Here is a 21,106-nt window from a genome sequence, read left to right as displayed (position 1 = left end):
ACTCCGGTATTCCCGGTTATGAGGCCGCCAATGATCACGCCAGGACGCATGTACACCGCGCGGTGGCGGTCTCTGATCCGGGCTCTTCCCGGAAGTGCATGAAAACCTTCAGCGAGCTGACGCAAGCCTATAGAGGTGGTTTTGAGTTCTACCCCCACCACACTCCTCCCTGGAAGAATACACCAGCTCCTCAGGAGACTGCTTCAGAGCCGCACCTTCCCATCCCTCTATAACCTCGCCCGAATCCACACGGGAGCCACATGACCACCTGTTTCCTCTGCATCCACCCACTCACCACACTCACCTACATCCTCTTCCAGTGCTTGGCGGATAGGGTCGTACATGCCCTAAACTCCCTTCGGCGTAGTAAAGTTCGCCCTCCATTCCTCCCCAGGTGGCCTAAAGTTTTTCGGAGGCATCCACTATGGCACCCATTTCTCGCTTTCTTCTTTCACTCCCACCTTCGTTATTTCCCTTACGACGCGGTTCGGTTGCCCACCGAGATGGGAGGAAAGTACTTCGCCATTTTCTTTCATCAAAAGCCAATTTTCAAGCTAATTTCATTACTGTTCTACTTCGCCATTTTCCTTGTTGCACACGTGCCTATCATGCCTGCGTTGCACAACGCAAAATAACAAAATGGAATAGTTAGCTTACTAGGCTCTTAATAGTTCGATATTTACATGGCGGATTTAATTCACTTTAGCAAAGATACGAGTTCCAACAAATAAAATCTAATAATTTAGGTTAGCAAAAGCTTTCTTTGGCCTGATGCTCAGCTTATTCAGGGTGAAATGGTTGGAAATGGGTCTTCTACCTTACCTTCAACAAATGAAAATACCTTGTGCGATGGCGCCATAAAAATACACTATCATCATCAGATTAGCAAAAGCACTGTTTCTCACTAAACAAACAACTATGCGATAATGTGTAGCAGAATGAACACACGCGCTTTTCATAAAAGCTGTCGCTGGCGGACGCATTTTTCGCACATTCGCGGCCGAAAAAAAAATGCAGTCACATGTTGATCGATCATGAAAACTGAGGTGATTTCCGGACAGCGAATACAGTCATAGGTTATTGTTCGCAATTATATCTTCCCTCATTGAGTCGCATTATGCCTCGAATTTAATTAGGAAGTGAAGGGAGCCCACGCGCCATTATCAAAAAATTTATGCTGAGACAATGCAAAAATACCCCACCTAGTCCTCAGAAAACACAGGCCGAAAGAGAGGCACTGAACAGTAGAGGAGGTAAACCGAAGGAACTGTCGACAGGATGTGTGGGGGGGAGGGGGGGTCAAAAAGCCACAGGGAACATGCCACTGATATCTCTTATCTCAGTAGCATGCGAATGCAGTTTGGCGGTAGATGGAATTTTTCTCTGAATGTCCTCAGGTGCCAGTTTTCCCTCCCAATTAGGCCTCGACGCTCAGCTGCTTTGGTTAGTGCTTGCGTTTTTCATTTTCTCGCAGAGTTTTTCCAGGGAGCCCAAACTTGTTAGGAAAACTCGCCTTCTGTACAACGCTGCCTCAGGACACGCATCTGAGTGTACTCTCGGAGGCGGGAAGGCCGGGAATTGTGCCCAAACCGAACTGGACAACTTGATGTAAGCAGCTAAGTGACGGCGTAAACAATGCAGGATTAAAGTAGTAAGTGAGCAAAGCGGGAAAGAGACCATTGGAAGTGCAGAAAGAGAGACATTTGAATCTCTTTGCACACATGACCAAAGAAGATAATCATCGCTTTCTGCGAAAGTGTGCAGTGAGACCATAGCGGTAATTAGTCGGCAGTGAACTAGGAGTGCCAAAAGCAATGCCGCATTGAGGCCGACTAGCTAGCGAGGTAAGAAAAGAAAAGCTACATAAAATATCACAGTGGCGATCGTGAATTAGGGATTCCTAAAAACAAAAAATCATTGTTAACCAGAACGTGTGGGAATTACCTATTTGTGATAATGAAGAAATAGTCATAATAACAGCAGATATACTTCAGGAAGTGCAAAATCTGCAATTTTGTTGATAAATTTGTTTCATAGCGCACTGCATCATGAAGTATGCGCATAGCCAGGGACAACGCGGTAATGACACCAACTGTCTTGGAATTGAACGCAAGTTCACTTCCGCTCTCTTAAGCTTCTTGGCATTCATTTTTAGGCACCATTGGCATGGCTCTCTAAAACCGTTCATATTCATGGAGCTTGACGCCGTAATGTACGAACAAAAATGTATCCTATGCGCCCATGCGCACCAGGAAGGCAAATATAGAGTGGGCGAATATAACATGTAAACAGCGCATTTGAGCAATGATTTCTGCAACCTGTGCTGACCGAATTCTACTAATGTACGAACATTGTTTAGGCGGAACGATTCTCACAGGTGGTTCAGCAATCATTGCATCTAGCAGGATATCTTTTACGACTGTTCTACAAGGTAGATGTAGAGTGGTAGCACTGCTTGCATAGAAACCCATACGTTCAAAACATGGCTGCTTATTGTGCAGAGCCAGCGCCATCTTGAAAAGGTGAGGTGTACTGAACTATCACGTCATAACTGAAAGCGAAAATTTCATGTAATGTAAATTATTTTTAAAGATAAAAATAAATATTCAAATACCTCATGGTTCCTTCCGACACAGGACACAAGGGCGAAAAGACACGACGACTGGCCACAACGAACACAATTTTTTGATAGTTTGTTCTCTTTGTGATTTTTACTTTGCCCTATCTTCGTGCGTGTATCACTCCGAATTGTAACGTGCAGGTAACGTAGCAACAGGGCCAGGAATTTTTCTTAATGTCCGAGCGGTACATTTTTCTAGCTATACATGGTGTCCCAGCTATCTTTAGCCAGGGCTAAATTTTTGTCACGGCGCTCTACGACGACCCGACTAGACGTATGCTTCTGGGTATTGTATGGAGAAGTCACACTTTTTTGTATTGTTGCTAGTGTATAATTACTCGAGATTAACTAAACAAATTCGCAAGCAAAGAAGATAGACGAAACATTTCAATAAGACAGTTGTAGAACGGCCTGCATCACGTCCGATTGGACATTTTCTAAGTTTCCACCTACTAAATATTAGCATTTTCTCGGTCACTGCAGGTGCCCGCAAAGTACAAAAATACATGTGACATGCCCGCTTGCGTGCCGCGATTACAGTGCTCTCAAACGTTCTGCGTAAGAATGAACATATCAGTAGGCCCAGTGTCCTGCCGAAAAAAAGTTGACAGGGCTGTGAGGCAGGCGCTGGCTGAGTGATTTACGCCAACACAAGCGATAAGGGCTGCGTCAGCTTATCGCTGTCATGAAACGCCACAACGGAAGCATACCTCTGGCGTAAATCGGACAGCCAGCTGCTACGTCGCTGCCCTGTTTGCTTTTCAGCAACAGCACACAGGAATCAATGGTCCGCTCATTCCAACGCGGAACGTTTGAGAGCACTGCAGTCGCGGCGCGCTAGCGGCCTTGTCACGTGGTATTTTTTGTATTTCGTAGGCATCTGCAGTGGGCGAAAGAAAGCTGATAAGTAACAGATGGAAGGTTAGAAACTGTTCGTTCGGGGCGTTCTACAACTTTCTCACAGGAATTTTTTGTTCAACTTCGCTGCTGGCACAGTGGGAAATTTATGTGGACTAATTATGCAGTTAAGCACAATAAAAAAATAGACAGCCAGCTGCTACGTCGCTGCCCTGTTTGCTTTTCAGCAACAGCACACAGGAATCAATGGTCCGCTCATTCCAACGCGGAACGTTTGAGAGCACTGCAGTCGCGGCGCGCTAGCGGCCATGTCACGTGGTATTTTTTGTATTTCGTGGGCATCTGCAGTGGGCGAAAGAAAGCTGATAAGTAACAGATGCAAGGTTAGAAACTGTTCGTTCGGGGCGTTCTACAACTTTCTCACGGGAATTTTTCGTTCAACTTCGCTGCTGGCACAGTGGGTAATTTATGTGGACTAATTATGCAGTTAAGCACAATAAAAAAATAGACAGCCAGCTGCTACGTCGCTGCCCTGTTTGCTTTTCAGCAACAGCACACAGGAATCAATGGTCCGCTCATTCCAACGCGGAACGTTTGAGAGCACTGCAGTCGCGGCGCGCTAGCGGCCATGTCACGTGGTATTTTTTGTATTTCGTGGGCATCTGCAGTGGGCGAAAGAAAGCTGATAAGTAACAGATGGAAGGTTAGAAACTGTTCGTTCGGGGCGTTCTACAACTTTCTCACAGGAACTTTTCGTTCAACTTCGCTGCTGGCACAGTGGGTAATTTATGTGGACTAATTATGCAGTTAAGCACAATAAAAAAATAGCGTGACTTACTTCATACAATATCCAACAACATGCGTCTGGTTGCGTCGTCTGAGGGTGCCCAGGCGTAATTTTGAACCCTGGCTAAAGTTTGCTGGGACACTCTGTATTTTATTTGTTTATTGATTTATAGAGATCAATATTCAAAAGTGACTTTGGCTGTATGAGCGTCACCGTTGTAGAGGTTTTATGAGTATTTGTAGCTTCTTGTTTGGGAGCTGTTTTCTACAGCCGAGTTTGCGAGCAAGTCGTTGTTACAGACTTTTGTTGATTGTTTGGCTCACATAAATAACAAAAGAATAATGTTTTATAAAGGCACGATTATTCGTTGAAAACCACAACATAAGCTCAGTGTCTTAATAGTGACTCAATACGAAATCCCTTGACTAATCCCCGAGACAAGTTGCATGCGTAGAAAATAATCTAGCCGGCTGCTTGCCATACCTGGCATAAGAGTGCTGAAAATAGAGCTGCACTTTCCCTCTGGAATTACAGCTGCCTTTTAAATGATAGAGATGACAGACATCTTTATCAATACGATAAAAACGCACGCAGATTAAATGAAGCATACAGTAAAACTCTCAAAGAATGAGAAAGCGAGTTGTTTAGTGAAAACTGAACAAATACGAAGAATGGCCTTGGAAACGTTCATGGAACCAAGTGCTCGAGGAGACTACTAAGGAAGACTAATAAAACCAGTGACTTCATAAGAGGCTGTTCTGTGCGTAACACACAAATACAAAAAGCACACGACAATCCGAGATTTTGTATTGGGCCATGACATCTGGCATACAACGCTCCTTTCTCTGATCTATGAATATGTTGCAATAGAAAGGCAGTATCTTACCAACATAAAATCTACAATGCTCAGTGTGTACGAAATCCTTTTCGGTTGCAATTTTCAGTCCTCACTAACGTGCGTGCAGCGTAAACTTTCAAGGCAGCATTCAGTTCGTAAGGGCAAACGATAAGGCAATAGATTTTTTTACTATCAAAACTTTCGCAAAATATGCATATTGCTTATGTATTCTTCAAATCACCGCCAAGAGACGCTGATCGTAGCGTTTATTTTGCACGAAAGCAACTAAAAGTACCGTCAACGCAAAGCACCATTATTAAGTACCTCTGAAGGTACCAAGGAATGAACGAATTTCACGACGGAACATATGCTGTTTTCACGAACTACCAAGAGATCATTCGAAACACACATCTGGCACCGCCCACACGCGCGTTATAAGACACCTTTCTGGCTGGTATAGGCAATCAGTGGTAACAGCATAGCGCAATAACAAAGCAATTATAATACCCTACCGTTGGAATGACACTTTCTGACGGAACAACAGTTCGCCGCCTGCTGTGCGCTCTTCGTCCTGAACCACACCGTCTTTCCGTGGGCAGCAGCGTCAAAAGCGTATGACTGGAACTGTATATTAGAAATGCGTGCACACATAGCCGATGACCACCCAGCACGAGAAAAAAATAAACAAGAACTTAAAATTATCACTGATAAAAAGCGAGCAGCTACAAGAAAGAAGTCACGAGATGGTGAGCTACGGCGGCGGCCAGCGGCAAGCACGCCTCAGAACAGCCGAGATGGATGGCATAAGAGCCGCTACCTGGTGAGGTCACGAAACTCAAACATAACTATTCTTTATAGAAAAGCGTAATAATTCACAACAAAATGTTCGCAACTAATACATTTTAAAAGTAGTAATTAAAACTGCGTTATAAATGATCATAAACCGCAAATATGCAAAAAATTATTTTTCTGTTTGTGTCGTCCTCACCGACATTTATAGCGCGACAGTTTTACAGCCAAGTTGATGTCACTGGAAACATGGTTCAAGGCGTTACCGATCCTAGCCTTCGCGACCTATGTCAATTCGCTCTTCGAAGACATATTTCTTTTTCCGGCAGTATACAGTAAGCACGCCTGTGTTCAAAGGGTTAGTTTTGTTTAAGGATATTTTTTCCCCTCAATGGTGCTTTTGAATCTTTACAAAGTACTGAAATTCACAGAACACAAACTATACGGGTACGGCTCTGGCGCGAGCGGCTTGACCGCTCATGAAGATACACCCCGTCCTGCCTTCTTCCGTGTAGAACGGAGCTTCTGAGCACCGCTGACACAGCGTAGATGTACCTCGAAGATAGGCGTAGAAAAAACTCAATTCAAGAAATTGATCAAAGATTTCTCAAGTATTGTGAAAAAAAAAATTAAAGAGGACACTAAAGCTTCTCTTTAAGGGTAAGACGCGATAGCGTAATAGGTGACACTTTTCATTCCGAGCAGTTGGACATCTTTGAACGCACTTGTCTTTTTTGTCAATTGTTTAATTCAATGAGTTGATCAATCACGCACTTAATTTTACTAATTATCACCATAAAGCGTTGGCTTTTCATGTTGAGCAGTTTGGCACCTTTCAGCCTAACTTCCCACGTTTTTATTGTCTCATTTCTTTAATTAACGAATAAATAAAAGATGTCATCAACTCGTCAGCGAATATCACACATCAATCAATCATCAGTCACTAGAACCACAAGGTACCATGATACGATCTTTTTTTTTTTGCATGCCACGGTCATTGCCGACACGAGGCGCCAACTACGCTGACGGCTTTACGACCGAATGAGCTGTATACGCTCTCTGGTTAAAACACAGTATCATGCAGAGTCCCTTAAAAAGCCCTCGTCTGGGAAAGGCTGTTTCGAACAAACCTTGCCGAAAAAGGCACTTCTGAAAAACAATGGGAAGCACTCTTACAGTGAGCCTCAGCTTCGTCGCCATTTGAATGCGTTATCAGGCATACTGAACTCTATGTTAGCGAGTTGTTCAAGAGTGAATAATACTGCATTATCAGGGAACAAAAAACTGCTAAACCACGCGCTACGCGTAAGACACTTCGAAACAAAAATATCGAGGAGCGGTTTAAAAGATAAGCTACACTACTCTCACCCGTAAAGATAGTTTCCGCGCAGCTACAAATCCCTGATCATCAGCGCTGTGATATTCAAGAAACTCTGTTTCGATTCAGGAAAATTATTTTTTGCGGATTCTTGTACATGTCAGTCCATTTGAGAACAGTTCTAATTTTAACAAGTGAAATGGATGTGCTGTTTCCGTGGTTTGACACTTTTCTTCATGAACGGAAATAAACTGGGCTTTTTCAAGGAATGGATATGCTTCCGGAATAAATATGCTCTCAGTGAAAGAAAAAAACAAGATGCCGGGTTTCACCCGAACCAGCTGTAGATGGAGTTGAGTTTCCCCCTGCAGGTGGTGATGAGAGGAAACACCTTGTTAAAGGTGAAATCGGGGTTTCTTGATGACCTAGTGGTTCTAACTCGCAAACATTCACGTTACTCGAGGAAAGGAGAATGTTAACTATTTATTTACTGCATAAATAAAACAAGAAGAAACAAAGCAAGGAGAAAACTATTTACATGACTAAACCGTTGATCAGACGAATTCAGCCCCCTTCAACCCAGAGCGCTTGTTTTAAAACCCTCTGTCTCCGCCCTTAGCAGGGACAACAAACTATAAGATTGCAAGTGACTCGACTCACAAATGAGTGGTCAGGGAAAGGAAACAAAGGTTTCCGTCAACTAATCACAGATTGGGGAAAGAGTGCTGATTAATTATTTGGGAAAGGAGAGGTTTCAATCAAATACACAAATAGCACAAACGCGACCACCCTCTCCCACGGCTCCCACGGCACAGCGGTTACCACTTTCCTAACATAAGTTTTCTCTTTCTCACACGCGGCAAACATATGCCGACGAGACGAACGCTCAAGTAGTTTACAGAACACGCCGAAAGAGAAGATAGTCGTTACGGGAATAATGGGTTTCCGGTCCCTAGGCGAATACTCAGCCGTATCTCTTGCATTCCCGAAACCTCGGCGACCCCTTGACAACGCATACATGTCGACACCTGTACATGGTTAGCGTTTTTCCCGGCGGGTCATACCCGTGACTGCGCGGCGTAAACGAGGACGTCCGCCGCACGAAGGGGAGGCAGGGACGGGACGGGCCCCTTTGTTGGCGACTTCCGACCCCACTGCAGCAGCCCTCCTTGCGAACACAAGACCAACGAGTTCGTGCAAAAGTCAGCAAACTCCACACCTCCCAACCAAGAATGTCACGCGGACACTTGCTGTCAGTGCGACATACGAGTATACACACACACACACACACACACACACACACACACACACACACACACACACGCACACACACACACACACACACACACACACACACACACACACACACACACACACACACACACACACACACACACACACACACACACACACACACACACACACACACACACACACACACACACACACACACACACACACACACACACACACACACACACACACACACACACACACACACACACACACACACACACACACACACACACACACACACACACACACACACACACACACACACACACACACACACACACACACACACACACACACACACACACACACACACACACACACACACACACACACACACACACACACACACACACACACACACACACACACACACACACACACACACACACACACACACACACACACACACACACACACACACACACACACACACACACACACACACACACACACACACACACACACACACACACACACACACACACACACACACACACACACACACACACAGCCTCAATTCGTTCCGTGCACACAAGGTAAGGACACCAATCTGCACATTCCAGAACTTGCCATGTCCGTTCTCTATATGCCAACTGCCAAGCTGGTCCCTAGCCTCCACTTCCCACCTTTCATCTAATGGTTTCTCAAAACATGCAAACATTGAGCACTCGGAGAGCTCGCATGCTTTACTCTTCAGCCGCGCACGGCTGGGACGCTGTCTTACTGGTGCCGACCGGTCACAACAAATTAGTTCAGGAGTCCCATACCTAGTGAAAACCTCTATCAGTGGCTCACATGTAGCCTTGGCTGTCAGATTTTTGAGTGGTATAACTTCTGCCCATCTCGTACAGAAATCAACGACGCTCAACGCGTAGCGGTCTACCCGTGCTGACCCAGGCTCAAGTGGTCCTATACAATCAAGGAACGCTACCTGAAAAGGGGTCTCTGGTCTAGTTAGCCGTCTTATCGGCACGTGATCTCGAAAAATCGCACGTGAAAACGTTTGACACGTATGACAGCTGCGGCAGTGCTTCTTCACGTCAATTACCATTGTTGGCCAAAAGAACGCACTTCTAATCATCTGCTTGGTTTTCTTTTCTGAAAAATGCCCTCGACTTGGTCTGTCGTGCGTCAGTTCTAGCACTTCGCGTCTTCGAGGTTCTGGCAGCACTAGTTGTTTGTGCAACTTTCCATCGACCTTTTCTTCATAGAAAAGTAGCTCCTCCTGCACAAAAATACCATGACTACCTTCTCTTGCCTGTCTCCACGCTTCTCTCAACTATAGATCGTCTCGCTGCTCCACCTTGAAGTCTTGGGCCCGTGACGTAGTTTCTGCCATTACTTGATCCTGACCTACTGCAAAAGCTGGGACAACTTTTGGCTCCACATTATCGTTTTCCTCAAACTCGAGTGTAGTTTCTATATTGCCCTCTCCCAATCCATATGCAGTGTTCACTTCTCGTTCAAGAACAGCTCTCTCTTCTGCCACTGCCACCTGCTGCTTTTCGATTCCTTCTAGCAGTGCATGCGTTTCGGGTGTGAGCAACGCACCTGCACCTTCGGCTTGGTCTGCGGTGACCGCACACAGTATTGGCAACTGCTGATTCACTGATTATCCTTTCGGTACTAAAGAGATAGGCACATACATTAACTCTGCATCCAAGATCTGTCCAAAAGCACCTGTAACTTTTATTTTACCGGAACTGTCATCTCGACACGATACAGGCACCGTCTCTGCCCTAAACGCTGTAATCTCCGCCCCTGAATCTACACAAGCCTCTGCCTGGTTATCTCCAATTTGTAACCTTACTCTGATAAGGGAGTCCGATTTACCCAACTGCTCTCGTTTAGCCGCCCTTTCAAGTTCAGATTCTAGCTTATCAGGAACCAACATATGAGTTCGTGCTACTAGCTTGCCCGCGTCCTTCTTAGAGTCTGTTGCGTCCTGTCTTTGCTGTGCACTTGGGTAATGAACAGAGATGTGTCCATATTTCTTGCATCCAAAGCACTTCGTCCCTGCATGTCGATTTTTGCCTCCAGAGTCGGGGCTTGGGATTAGCATCAGCCTTTCTCGTTTCTCCACACCTTGCTGTGGTGGTTTAGGACCTTTGAATCGCTGCCTCTGTTTGCCTACCCGTCGACTTTCTTCGAATGTCTCCGCTAATCCGGCAATCTCATCGGCCGTAAACCAGTTCCGGTTCTCATTCTGCATGACATAAGTCCTCACTTCGTCTGGCAGCAGTTGTTTGAAACGATCTGCTATCATTAAATCTTTCAGATCCGACTGGCTTTCTACCTCTAGGCTATTCACATAGTACATAAACATTGTTTCGAGCTTTGTCGCTACCTGATGCCACGAGTCACCTTGCTCTTTACGTACCGCCATGAACAACCGCTTGTACTTATTCGAAGTCATTCTGAGCTCTTTTAGAGCTCTTTGCTTAAGATCCACGTATGGCATTACCCTTCCATGGGATTCGCTAGCTTCAAATGCCCTCATTTTCTCCGTCAGAAATGGCAACAGGATAGCCCTGCAACTTTCTTAAGGAATCTTAAGGGTCTCTATCATCGTGTCTACGCTTTTCAACCATGCGGGCACAAATGGGTCCTTTTCTGGCATAGAAGCCAGCACCACTTTCAGTTCTTTTGCGTAATCGCCCAACTTTGGACCCTACCACTGTCCATGCTGCAAGTCCACTTGCTGAGTAAGTTGCCTTTGCGTCAATTTTATCCTTTCCAGCTCAATTTATAGCTTCAATTTTTCAATTTCGAACAAATGAGCCTTATTCTCCTTTTCTACTAGCAAAGCTTGCGTCATATTTCCTAGTGCCTGGTCTGTCGTCAGCACCGGCTCTGATGACACGATTTGCTTATTAGGCTCTAAACCATTACCCCTGCGGCATCCATCTCTGCATCAGTCATTTTAGCGCTACCCTATATCGTACAACTAACTACACAGAATTGGCAATTTCGGAGAAAGCGGAAAGGTGTCCTACATCTTTCGTTGTTCCAACGGCCGCAGCGCTGTCAATGTCAGCATGATGACAGCGGGCTCCCGGGAAGGTAGACGCCCACGACTTGATCCTGGTGCCGCAGCAACTCGCCGCTTTGGACCTCGCTTCACATGGTGGCCTGGTTACTCTTCAGCAGCTCGCTGACTCGAACCCTCGATGGCTTGTCGTTGCCCGGCTCCTTCAGCTCCTCGCTGACTTGAGCCTCTGACATCCTCTCTAACACGACCCGTGTGATCCTGAAGCTCTCGACGTCGTATTTCGACGCAGTTTCACGTTTTCTTCTTTAGAACAAACACCTTGTCCACCGACTTGTTGTTCTCACCTTTCGTCCATTGCCTCGAGCGGAAAGAAGTTGCGATCCTGTCGAACTGTGCCAGTTGAGAAATCGCGATCCTGACGACTGCGCCAGTTGAGTTTCCCCTTCAGGTGGTGATGAAACACCTTGTTAAAGATGAAATCGGGGTTTCTTGATGACCCGGTGGTTTTAACTCGCAAACATTCCCGTTACTCGAGGAAAGGAAAAGGTTAACTATTTATTTACTGCATAAATAAAATAAGAAGAAACAAAGCAAGGAGAGAACTATTTACATGACTAAACCATTGATGAGACCAATTCAGCCCCCGCCAACCCAGAGCGCTTGTTTTTAAACCCTCTGTATCCGCCCTTAGCGGAGACAACAAACTATAAGATTACAAGAGACTCGACTCACCAATCAGTGGTCAAGGAAAGGAAACAAAGGTTTCCGCAAACTAATCACAGATTGGGGAAAGAGTGCTGATTAATTATTTGGAAAAGGAGAGGTTTCAATCAAATACACAAACAGTTGTTGTTGTTGTTGTTGAAAACTTTTATTGTCCAACAGAGAAAGACCACACCGCCTGGGCCGCTCTGTCTCACCACCCTTTACAGGGGAGAGGACTTAGGAGCGGCCCAGCCGCACGGGATGGTCGCATTCGATGCTGGCCGGGTTGGTTTCGCCGACGGCCTCTTCTGCCAGTTGGACGGCGGTGATTTGGAGCTCAGGGTCCGAGCTCCGCAACAAGGATTCCCAGGCTTCCCTACTGCTAATGTTTTGCGCCCTGCCTGGGGAGTAAGCGCACTCCCAAAGTATATGGTCGAGGGTTCCTTTCGCCCCACACTTTTTACATTTATCGTCCTCGCAGTCCGATCGGATATGTTTGTTTAGTACTGGGTTTGGGTATACTCCAGTCTGCAGGCGTCTCCACGCCGTCGCCTGACTCCTATTTAACGCCGTGTTTGGTGGTGGAAAACACCTCCGGCATTGCTTGTAGTGTTCTGTAATCTCTTGATACGAGATTAATCGCCCTTCTCTAACATATTCGGCCTGAGCCGACCCATCCTGTACAGCACGGAGGTAGAGATGTCGAGCTGCACTGTGGGCCGCCTCGTTACCGCTGACAGATTCGTGCGCTGGGGTCCAGATGATGTTGATCGTCCCATCAATCACTCCTTGTGTTAAAATTTTTGTGGTGAGGGGGTTTATCTCCCCTCTGCTGAAATTTTGGATTGCAGTCTTACTGTCGCTAATAATATATCTAGCTTTGGTGCCAGCGCAAGCGATCGCTATCGCGTCTTCCTCCGCTATCTCGGTTTCTTTCCCTAGTATGGTGGCCGCCGTGGTGAGGGTGCCCTCCCCATCTACCGCCACTATGGTCATGTATCGACTTTGTCTGTCCCCTGCCGCATCTACGTAGGCGACTTAATTTCGGGGTTTACCCCGATATATTCTTTCTATCGCTTCTGCCCTTTTCTGTCTCCTTTCCTTATTAAACTCAGGGTGCATATTCTTGGGTAGGGGAGGGATTCTTAGGTGCGCCCTGATTTCCCTGTCAATGTCGACCCTTTCCTTTTGTCCCCTGTCTGTGGCCATTCCAAGATTACTTAGCGTAGCTCTTCCCACTCGCGTCGTGCTGAGTCTTTCAAGTCGCGAGGTTTTGACCGCTTCCGCGATTTCTGCAATCGTATTATGCAGTCTTAGGGCCAGTAGCTTCTCCGTCGATGTACAGATTGGGAGCCCTAGGGCCTTTTTTACGCGTTTCCTGATGAGCGCGTCTATCTTGCTCCTCTCATCTGCCTTTAGGTTCAGATAAGGCGTGGCGTATCCCACTCTACTAATGATGAAGGCTTGTACCAATCTTAGGAGGTTTTTTTCCTTGAGGCCGCCTCCCTTACGTGAGACCCTCCTGATGAGGTTTAATGTCTGGGTCGCGTGGTTTACTAATTTTTTATTTGTGATCGTGTTCCTCCCGTGTGTTTGTAAGTGAAGGCCCAATATTCGTATTGTCTCTACCTTTGGTATTTCCCTTCCTTCCACGTACACCTGTGGGTCAGAGGGAGGTTTGTTCCTGAGCGCCTTGTCATTATACACGAAGATTTCTGATTTTTCAGGCGAACATTTAAGTCCTCTGTCCTCCGCGTACTGTGATATGACGTCTGCTGCCGCCTGCAGCGTTTGATTGATCTCTGCGTCGCTCTCTCTGTTGATCCAGAGGTTGATGTCGTCCGCGTACAGGCTGTAGTTTAAGTTGTAGTTCCCAATTTTTCGCAATTCCTTCGGGAGCCCTCTCATGGCCATTTTGAAAAGAGTGGGTGACAGTACCGATCCCTGAGGTGTCCCCCTGTTACCCAGCCTGATCACGCCGGATTGTATTTCCTGGAAAGTTATAACCACCGTGCAGTACGTTAAAAAATTTCTGATATAGCAATAGGTTTTTAGCCCTATTCCTGCCTGCTGGAGCCTCTCCAGAATGGCTTCGTGCTTGACGTTGTCGAAGGCCTTTTTAGGTCAAGTCCCATAATGACTTTCGCGTCTTTGGTTCTGGAATGAATTATGTCTTGCTGCAGCCGCAGCATGACGTCCTGTGTGCTCAGATGGGGCCTGAAGCCATACATCTCGTCTGGCCATTTCTCTGTTTCCTCCATATAATTTGAAATTCTGGTCTGAATGATGTGTTCCATTAACTTTCCGACACATGACGTGAGTGATATAGACCGGAGGTTTTCCAGCTGCGGTTGCTTCCCGGGTTTTGGAATCAGGATCACGGTAGCCTCTTTCCACAGCGGTGGGATCTCCCCTTTTTTCCCAGCAATCCTGCATGTAGCTGGTAAGGGCCTCTATCGAGGTGTCATCTAAGTTCCTGAGCATCTTATTCGTGACTCCATCTGGCCCTGGAGCTGACTTGGTTTTGAGTTTCGCTATCTCCGCCCTTACTTCAGCTCTCGTGATGGGCGCGTCTAACTGCTCATTTGTAATCCCGTGGTAGTCGGGTAGCTCTCTAATTTCCGTGTCGCCTATGTATGTCTCGACGAGTTTTTTCATGAATATGTCGTCGTCCTGTTCTTCGCATGCGTGTCTAACTTTAGCCATTTTGACTCGTGCTTGTGTTTTGGACGTGTCAGGGTCTAAAAAATGTCTTAGGATATTCCACGTCTGGGGGAGATTCATATTCCTTTCCATGTCACTACATTTTTTAGTCCAATTTTGTTCACACAGCTTAAAGGCGTAATCTTCAATTTCTTTGTTATGACGCGCCAGCCTTCTTCTGAGGTTTTTGTTGTTTCTACCTTGCCTTTTAAGTCGACGTTCCATGCCCTGTTTGGCCTCCCACATGTGTAAGAGTCGGGCATCCGCAATTTCCGGAGCTTTTTCTCCTTCTAGCGTCTTAGTTGTTTTCCTGGTGTCTTTCTTTACCGCTTCGCACCAGTCCTCTATATTTCCTATCTTTGTTATGTCTCTGTTCTCCCTAATCTCTCTAAATCGGTCCCAGTCTGTGATTTTCGTCCGGAAACACTTTTTTCCTTTGACTTTACTCCTGATTTCAACCGTGGTTTCCACTATTGAGTGGTCGCTCCCCAGATTGAGTTCCGTATTTATCCATTGCGTCGTTTCTACATTTTTAATCAGGGTCAGGTCCGGTGAGGTATCGGCGGTAATGCTGTTCCCCGCCCGCGTGGGGTTTAACGGGTCAGTCAGCAATGTTATCCCCAGGTTATGCGTGTCCTCCCACAACTGTCTCCCCTTTGCGTCTTCTTTAGTGTACCCCCACTCCGGGTGATGGGCGTTAATATCCCTTACTATAATTAGCGGCTGGTTCCCCGCTATTTTAAGTGCCTTGTTCATTATCGCCCTGAAGCGGACCTTCCGTTGTCGCGGTGGGCTGTAAATATTGAGTAGGAAAGTGTTTGATGCCTCCTTTTTACCTGTTAGAATTTCTACAAAGACGTTTTATATGACGTTGTCTTCAAATTCGAGTTCGATCGTTGCTACGTTTCTCTGCACCAGTGTTGTAACTCTCGGTTTGTCCCCTTTCCCACTGTGGAAGGCGCGATACCCTTGTAATTTGGCCGGGCCACCGGTCTCCTGCAACGCTATAGCAAGGGGGGCTGATACGCGGAGCGACAGCGTGCTCTGCAATACCGGTCGCTTGCGCAGATACCCGCGACAGTTCCACTGCCAAATTTGGTTGTTATTGGGCGGTCTGTCCATTATTCAACTTTGTCATGTTCTCCTCAAGTAGAGTCACTCTCGCATTTAGGTTGGCGGTTTCCCCTTTAATTGCTGGAGCGCCTCCGTCATGAGGTGAAAGTGATTTTGCATCTGTATCTGCATTTGTTGAATCTGATTGGCTAAGTCCTCAAGTTTACTGTCTCTCTCCCTAGCAAAATTCTTAAGACTTCTCTCCAGTTTCGCATTTAATTTCTCTAGCTTTTCATCCACTGTCAGGTCTGAGTAGTTTTCCTCCCTGACTGCGTTTAGATGGAGGTGGAGAGGTACCCTCGACCATCATATTAATCTCCGCACCCTTGCTGTCGGCTTGAGCGCTAAGAGCGTCGCCTTCGATTTTGTTGGGCGCCGCTATTTTAGATCCGCCTGCTTTCGTTTGAGATTGAGGCGTCACTGTATTGCGCTCTGTTTTTAAATTTTGTATGTCCTCCTATAAACTAAGGATCGTTGCATTTATGCTCTTAATAATGTTTGTCAATTTTTCTATTTCCTCGTCTTTTTTGTCCTCAATATTTCCGCCCTGGGTAGCCGTGCTTGCGAAGCTCACGCCTTTGCTCTCACCATTATGGGTTGTTGATGCGCCTCGGGCTCGACTGGGGGTCCTGGCTCTCGAGCTCGACAGTCCCCTGGATTGGCTCCTTCCCCTGGATTGGTTCCTCCCTCTGGAAGAGCTTCGTCCCCTGGAGGCTGTCCGCTGCTCCTCTCCTAGTCTAGGGAAGGAACTCGTCCTGGGCTTCTACCCTTCCTTCTCCCCGTCTGGTCTGGCCCTTGGGCGGCTCTGGTGTTCTTGGGTTTTTGCAATGCGGTTGGTTGCTCCCCACGTGTCCGCTTCTTCCTTCATCTTCTTTTCCCAGTGTCTCTTTTTGATTTCGTACGGTGTACGATGAATCAGCTTGCATTTGCTGTCCCCCAGCATGTGATCTTTCCCGCAGAGTTGGCACTTCAGCTTGCAGGTGTGGGCCTTTGGTGGAATTTCCTGTCCGCAACCACGGCATTTGATGTTTGCCGGGTTTGGACACACGTCGATTCTATGGCCTAGTCTTCCGCATGCCTTGCATACTTCGTATTTCTTCTTATACAGGTAGCATCTGTGCGGGGCTCCCCCAAGGATGACTGTCCTCGGTACTCTCTCCTCCTTGAAGAGTATTAATATAGTCGTGAATCTGTTCCGAGTCTTGTTACCCCGATAACCTCCGGGTTTGCCTTGTGGCTTAGCATCTGCATGATCTCCTCTTGGGTGAAAATCCTATCCACCCCGTGCACCACTCCCTTGCCGCAGCCGTCCGGAGTGGCCACGTAGGCGAAGACTGGCACCTGTTCTTCCTCCCCTAGCTTGATTAGGTTTATGCTCACGTATTTCATCTTCCTTTCCCCACTTGTCGTAGCGATGAGGATGGAATGTTGTTTCGTGTTGGGTATCACGATGTCTTCCTCTTCCGTTTCTTGAATCTTCACGCCCGCCGACGCCTTGATCATTCTTGTTAAGTATGCAGGTCCACGTTGAAGGAGTCCATCTTGTCCAACTTTGGGTCGGAGAATAATCTTGTCCGCTCCCTCCGGTATTTGTACCTCCTGTTTCTCTACTGAAAATGCTGCCAGTTTTCTTCCGGCCTGCCGGAGGCTGAACTTCTCGGCCTCGATTTCCCTCCTACTCTTCTCGAGCGGCACAACCTTCTTCCCTCTGCACTGGAACCACTGTCCCGGCGCCGTGAACTCCCGCGGGTCCACTTCATCACCTTCAACCACCTCCATGATGGCTGCCCTCGTTTCAAATTTCCCGCGCGCTTCGTGCCGCGCGCCGTGGCGCTGCTGCTCCTCACGCTAGGGGCGCCGCTGCGCCGCTGCTGCTCCCTCGGCTCCCCCGCCGGGGCTCCGACCATGTATCGCCCGGGTTAGGCTTAGCTCGCTTCGCTTCAAAAATCCTGGATTATTCGAAAAATAGGACTCACTTGGTGGAAAACTTGGTGTCCTCGTATTCCCGGCGAGTTCCGACATCCGATTCTTCACTCGTTTTCAGTCGATGGGCAGGATTTCTCCCGATAACAGCTTCAAAGCATGGAGCTGTGCTGAGACACGTCTGATCATGCCCACCGAGAGAGGGCGCCTTTTTCTACACAAACAGCACAAACGCGACCACCCTCTCCCACGGCTCCCACGGCACAGCGGTTACCGCTTTCCTAACATAAGTTTTCTCTTTCTCACACGCGACAAGCATATGCCGACGAGACGAACGCTCAAGTTGTTTACAGAACACACCGAAAGAGAAGACAGTCGTTACGGGAATAATGGGTTTCCGGTCACTAGGCGAAGACCCAGCCGTATCTCTTGCATTCCCGAAACCTCGGCGACCCCTTGACAACGCACACATGTCGACACCTGTACATGGGTAGCGTTTTTCCCGGCGGGTCATCCCCGCGACTGCGCGGCGTAAACGAGGACGTCCGCCGCACGAAGGGGAGGCAGGGACGGGACGGGACCCTTTGTTGGCGACTTCCGACCCCACTGGAGCAGCCCTCCTTGCGAACACAAGACCAACGAATTCGCGTAAAGGTCAGCGAACTCCACAGATGAAATCCATGGTTCGACGGAAACCCGTGTGGTCGGGTATGTGCATGGCGGAATATCTTCAAGCGCCGACCAATCGATAAAAAAGATGACGTTTCGGCCCCGGGTTACGGGGGCCTTGTTCCGGCTTACGGGGGCCTTGTTCACAACACAAGGACCCCGTAAGCCGTGGCCGAAACGACATCTTTTTTAACGATTGGTCGGCGCTTGAAGATTTTCCGCCAACTCCACAGATGGCATCATCATTCAAGCTTGTGAACCTTTCCAGCACAAATTTTATGAGCGCCGTACACGTTAAATGCCTTGCAAAGGCTATAGTGAATTAGGCATAGTCTTTTTAAAGATTTTATTGCTTGATGATTTACAGTTGACGCTACAGGTGGTGGGGAAAAACGCTATTTAATGACATCCTAATCGAAATCAAGAGTAAGAAATGGGCTTGGTCAGGGTATGTATGCGAAGGAAGGATAACCGCTGGTCCCTAAAGGTAACGGAGCGGATTCAAAGAAAAGGTGAGAGTAGCACGGGGCGACAGGAATTTAGGGCGACGGATGAGATTAAGAATTTCGCGGGGATACGGTGGCCGCAGCTGGAACAAGGAGAGGGGTCAATTGAAGACACATTGAAGAGGCATTTGCCCTGCAGTGGGCGTGGTCAGGCTGATTATGGTGATGATGCAGCGTTCTCGGTCAACACCGGTGTTCAATCTTCGCCTTGACTCCAGTTTTTCTATTTTATGGGGTATCCCCACTGAACCCTTGCCAATCGCCCGTCGTGGGTATGTGCCATGAGACCAAGGCAACAACAACATCAACGCCGCGTTAGATGAAAGCTCGCTCGCCGCAACATCTTCGACGATGACGCCACTTTAATCTCCCAGGTGTGTGATGGTACATGCGTGCGAGCTGTTCGCGAGGCGTGAGCAGCGCAGCACTATGGGCGCCATCACGCTATGAGGCACCAGCACGCATCCCATGGCGCGCGTGATGCTTAAGTCTGTGTTCCATTTTCGTAAAATATTAGGTACGGAAATCATTTTGATCACAGATAAGCTAGCTTTGCTGATATTCTACAGTCCCAATCACCTGGTGCTCACATTAAAAGGATATGAATACCCAAGCTGGTAGGATATTATTATCATAACGTATGGCTAATAGAACCAAATATGTACTAGGGATGCATGGAGAGAATCTTTTGGCGAAACCGATAGGAGATCCCGTGATAAAAGATCAAAAATTATGTATTTACAATAGCTGTGTATTATTGAGAAGTATATCGAAAGAAGTAATGGTGCGATGTCTTACATTGTGGCAATGCAGTTTTTTGCCTAAATGCAGGAGCTCAGTCGAGGAAAGAAATCGGTCAAAGAGCTTTGTGAAATTTAGCGCTGGGAAATAGTACAATTTCAAAAAAAAAAATCGTCCCACCTTGATGGCGGCTGCCAAAACTTTGTTTCGAAGGGGAAATTTCTAACAACCATCCATTCATCTATCTTGCGTAGAAAGCTACCTACATATACAATGGTGCCATCCCCTTCCAAGATATCAGCGAACTTCGGCGTCCGCATTTAGGCCCGCGTTAAAACGACAGACCGTATTCACAGTTCTTTTCAATCAGCATTTTCAACTAAATGATTCCAAAGCACTTTTGTCTTTTTTCTGCTTTTAGCTTTGTCTTTTCTCCTGGAAGCCACCACTCAACCCCCCCCCCCCCCAACACACACACACACACGGGCCAAAGATCCAAGGTGTTAAAATTTATTCCGATGTCCATTCCTGTGCGACGTCAGTGCACAAAAAAGATTCCCAGGTGGTCGAAACCAGTACGGAGCCCTCCAATACGGCACATTTCCTTTGCTTTCTTCTTTTACTCTCTCCTTACCCCTTCGCTTTTGGCGGGGTTCAGGTGTACTCTATATGAGACATATACTATGCTATTTCCTTTCCCCAAAATATTTTTCAATTTTTCTCCACTGCGGAGGCTGTTTATTCCTTTCTTCAGTCCCTCCTTTATTTCTCTCCATACGGCGCGGTTCAGGTGTCCACTGGCATAGGCGAGATAATTAATGCACTATTTCGTTTCCTGATCCAAAACCGGAATTTTGACCTTTAAATCCGTTAAATTCTACCTTTACACTGTCTCTTTTTAATATCTTGGTGGAAAGATTGCAGTGCAACTACATTTTCATCTGACACGGTGTTTTGGTCATACAATTGTGCAAGAAAAACAAGTGTCTTTCATTGAACCTAGCCCCATGTACACTTCCCTAAAGAGGAACAACAAATTGCTTCATTTTGACGCACTGGCTCCTTCGTACTGTTGGTATGTCTTGTTCCGGAGCGGAAGCCTATCTTGGCTCCTGAGTGGCGTGGACGATGTTGTCCACGCGAGCTGTCAATCATGTGCTTTATGGCAAATAAAACAAAAGGAAGTTGATTAAACTTCAATTTATGAGCAAAATAAATGTAATAAAAAGCATAAATGAAAAACTTTAT

The sequence above is a fragment of the Amblyomma americanum genome, chromosome 5, assembly GCF_052857255.1.
Source record: "Amblyomma americanum isolate KBUSLIRL-KWMA chromosome 5, ASM5285725v1, whole genome shotgun sequence".
NCBI lineage: Eukaryota > Metazoa > Arthropoda > Arachnida > Ixodida > Ixodidae > Amblyomma > Amblyomma americanum.
This window is presented reverse-complemented; position numbering follows the sequence as displayed.